The 4,547-nt window shown below is 36.8% G+C and overlaps 1 long non-coding RNA gene across 1 annotated transcript; it reads left to right on the top strand.

Moving 5' to 3' along the window:
• Positions 1 to 300: 300 nt before the first annotated feature.
• LOC110834122 (uncharacterized) lies at positions 301 to 4,223 on the top strand. The gene is made up of 3 exons (XR_002544490.2): positions 301 to 580; positions 694 to 802; positions 3,375 to 4,223. It is a non-coding gene; the product is annotated as an uncharacterized LOC110834122 (long non-coding RNA).
• Positions 4,224 to 4,547: the final 324 nt, after the last annotated feature.

Consider the following 4,547-nt stretch of genomic DNA (forward strand, 5'->3'; position numbering starts at 1 on the left):
TATGATTTGAGGTCCTATAGGTCCTCACAGCGGTCAGCATATCGATGTTGGTCTTCTGGGTAGTAATGCAATGTGGACTTGTAGGTAGATACCATCTTCAGAGGTGAAGATGGAGGTAGGATGTCCCACCGAAATCTACAAGTCCACATGACGGTACTACCCAGAAAAAGATTCACAAGCAATAACATAGGTCCAAGAGAATCTCTCTCACTCTCACTACAATAACATAAACCTGTGTTCTTTTGTAAAGTGAATAAGTAGGCGTGTTCTCAAAACCAACATTCATTGAATCAGCAGAAAGATGACAGTGAGCCCATTAATTAACAGTCCCTTGTGGTTTCAGCGCCAGTAACTGCTGCTTGCTAGTTCCGTTCTGATGATTCATGATGCTGGTAGCTCACACTGTTGACACGTAACTTAGTTCGCCATCTTGAAAACCCTTTTATTCCTCTCTCAGGGGCTGAACCGCTAACAGGATCCGAACCCAGTGTCTTATAGCGATCGAGTGGTTCGCCCTGCTTCTTTCCACTCGTGAGGTCCCCAGCTCAACTTCCAGCCCGGAGACCGGCTAACCTCATAGGTATATATATTTTTTTATTTTCGTCAGTTCTTCCAGGGAAATGGGGTAGTAGTTGGCAATCACTTGTTTATGAACACAGATGGCTTAATGGTGCTGCCCTCTTTGTCTCCAAGGTTTAGTCACCTCTGCCAGCAGAAGCGACATTTACCTGAGGAAGTCGTTCAGCTGCCATTGATCTGCATTTGTGTTCCAGTTATTAAAGAGATACGTTACTGTCGTAAGGTAAGTGCACTTTACGCAAGGATTTTTAAATTTACTTTATGGTAATCATCACTCTTTTCCGAATTGAAACCTAAAATTGTTAAAAACATATTTTAATCATTTTATTAAACCAGATAGACACGCAAGTAATCGTGTTTTGTTGATTGATGTTTCTAATGTTCTTGGATTTGACTACGAACGAGTTGTGTTCTTGGTTAACTGTAATTTTGATTCTAAAGTGAAAGGAAAAGCGATTTATGCCTCCACGTTTCCTCGGTTGAAGTCAGTTTAATAAACCTGACCGCAGTGGCATTATACTTCACTTCTTTGCTAATTTTGTTGATATGATTACAATATTAACTAATTATATTATGGTCCAATACTACTCTCACTATTATTATTTACATTAATTTGTACTTTAAGCATAAAAAAAAATTATTTTTCTTACGGGAGGCTAGTTTCAAGAGACTTTTTATTACAGTATAATAATCTTTATAATTATGGCTGATGATGCGTGTACAATACAAATAATGTCGATGCTGATCTTAATTTAACTACGGACCAGATCATTCCCCATGATCCTGGCAGAAATTTGAATGTTCCTGTTTGTTTCTACTGCCATTTAAAGACTCTTATTATGTTAAACCTTCGAAGCCAAAGACAATAATCCTTATTTATAGTGAGAATTATAAGAAACCCATAAATATAAAATGAAGAGTGGTTGATTTTTAAAACATGTGGTACGTATAATTACCACTGGGCTTTACAAGTTTAAGAAAAACTATTTGAGAAGTTTTATAATAATATAATAAATTTATATTTTATTGAAATTCTGTAAAAACTGCTCTAAAGTCAAACAGAGTTTTGTGGATAAAATCTGTAGATTCAACAGCCTAAACATTTTTGGATATAATATTTACATTTGGGAGGAGGGGATAATTTCATTCAGTTTCCGGTTGATGGGACGCTTTTGACTGACCAAACTATGTCACGTAGCTCAGGCTTTTGACAAGCATTTTCAGACATTTATAACAATTTTCAATTACCAAATTTCCCTTTTTATTACTAAAATAACTTTTATAATTAGCATACATTTCTGTTTCAGATGTTATCAAAGGTTTAAAACATCTATGATCATCTAATTCTATTGGAATTCGTTTTATTCCAATTTTTATGAAAACAGTTGTTTAGATACTTTTACAACTGTTCTTAAATTTATTTTTAATGTTAGTTTATCGTGGCAAACAACTTCCTGTTTTCTAGAAGCAAGCAGCTACTTTTCCAATGTTTTAAAATGGTAGCAACACTTATTAACTTAAGAACTATATATACGTACACACATATTAATTTTTGTATTTTTTCGAATGTATTTGAATTTATTATGCATGACCATGTTTCTTGTTATTTTAAGCCTAAAATAAACAACTGTCCAAATTATTTCACTAAATCTGTATCTGCCATTACGAATTTGGTCAATTAGATTGATATTATTGCCGGTCACAGTGAAGATTGGTCCTTGTGTGCTTAGACACTGGGACCGTGGACTCGAATCCCGCCCAAGGAAAGGATGTTTGCCCGTGCCTTTCTATTTTGTGCTGTCCTATGTACAAGTATAAGAGGCCTTGCGACGGGGTGATCACTCGTTCAAGGAGTCCTACTAAATGTCTAAACAGATTAAGTGACCTCCAAAAAAGAGGCATCGAAGACTGGGTTGTGGAGCCACAGATGATGATACTGACCTTATTACTCCTATAGTTTGCACTGAACATGAAGTTTATGTTATTTATTTTGGTCTTAGCAGCGTTTTTGACGTGTTCTGCAGGCCCGGGTTGCATACAAACTTCCTGATTATGAACTATCTGGTGCTTACTTAAATTGGTTCACAGATCCCAAATAAACAGAACGTTTTGCATTCGTTATTCTGGGTATATTCGAAGTACTATCTTGTGTCCCAAAAGGTTCTCTATTACTCCTGTTATTTTATATTTATTGTTATTGATTTTTGTAATGTTATTAAATTCTACCGTTATCATATTTTTCCTGCTACAAATCAGATTTCCGTTGTGGTAGCCTTCACCTTAAATTAACATTCACGTCATACGTGGCTAATGCACAAAAAAAACTTGATGTTAGAAACGCCAAAGTTAATTCTTTTACTGGAAAAAGTAATACGATTCCTTATGAGTATAAACTTTGCGAATCCCGTAATCTCTCATTCAGTATCGCCATAAGATAGTGAAACAAATTGTTACAGTAAACACGAGTTGTAACTGACACTACTCGGCTTGCGTTGATGTCATGCGCCAAAGTGGCGGAACCAAGCAGTCACAAGAAAGAATCTCCGTACGATAAGCATCTATCCTATCCTTACATCGAGTGTCTCCCACACAGCTACTGTATTCAGAAATACTACAAATTATACTGCAAATCCCTGCAACATAATATGTACCATACACATTTAGAAACAGCTCGACGTTTCAACGAGAACGCCTAATAAAATCATAAAACCTACATTCGGTTGCAAATGAGATATTGTATGATTTGAGGTTTGAGTATGAGTAGTGTAGTCTGCTACATGTTTGCCGACTTTCAGAGGTCACACTGCCTCCATCATCAGGGCGATGATCGCCTCATCCCGGAAGACAGTCATATTCGTTCCCGTCGCCGTTGGAACCTGAGATTTCACTATGTGGATTTGCTGTCCGTACCAACAGACGAGCAGACGTCAGATAGCAAGTACAGCACACACAAAAGTTACTCGAATGATTGCATTGACTACACAGAATTGACAAAATTGTGTCGTGCCTGATAGGATCGGTTTGTTCGCAACAAGGTTATATCCTTGAAATCGCCAGATTAAAGAGAATGTCATTCAAATAAAAAGTCAAAATAACGTTTGTAGACTTCCTGGTTCATGTTTTACCGTCATATTGTCAATCTCTTTTTATTATTACACATTAGAAACCAGTTAGTAAAAATCTGAAAATTCTTGAGAAGAAGAGACCGTTTGAGGATAATATTAATATTAAAACTGATTTTAAAAAGGATATAGATTGGATTTATGTGGCTGACGGTGGCGACCTGTGACTGGATTCTGCGAACACAATGATGACCATCGGGTTGCGTGAAAGATTTTCTTAGTTAACTGAGCCACTAGCAGCTTGTAAACTTCTCTTCTCAGTTAAGCCCCTTTGATACATGGTTATTTACATTCTGTACATTGTCTACGGGAAAATGCTTAAGTTTTCATGCGAGAAAATATGCCGCATGAGACCATCCAGCCATAGAAAGTTATAGGAAATTAATTCAGCAACTTGTCCTAAACAAATCTACAATAAGAACGGGCTTTTAGGTTTAGTATTTTATTTTCTTGACGTATTTATATTTTTGAGTTTGTAACTTATTGTCCATTATACTATCCTGGAACCAGGTGTTCATGCTATTTCTGATGTATTCTGTCATCCTCATACATACTAAACTGTGAGGGAAAGAATGGACCAAGGGACACTGTTCCTGCTGCTCTCTATATAAAATCAGCGGGTTCACTTATTTTAAAATGTAGTTTCTGTGCCAGTTGCCTTGTAAGAGATGCACCACGTTTGCTCTCAGTGAAATGAAAAGATTCGTGTGCTGAAACGCACGCATGTAAGTTGTCGGTGAGTGCGTATAAAAATTCTGTCCGTTGTACCATTCCTGTTCCCACCCACACAATTTAGCTTTTATCTTTCGGCGTGATTCAGTGAGATCTTGAGCGCTTTGATGCCTC

Source organism: Zootermopsis nevadensis, unplaced genomic scaffold (genome assembly GCF_977971745.1).
Source record: "Zootermopsis nevadensis isolate Lab colony 2312 unplaced genomic scaffold, Znev_1.0 Znev_ptg000012l, whole genome shotgun sequence".
Lineage (NCBI taxonomy): Eukaryota > Metazoa > Arthropoda > Insecta > Blattodea > Termopsidae > Zootermopsis > Zootermopsis nevadensis.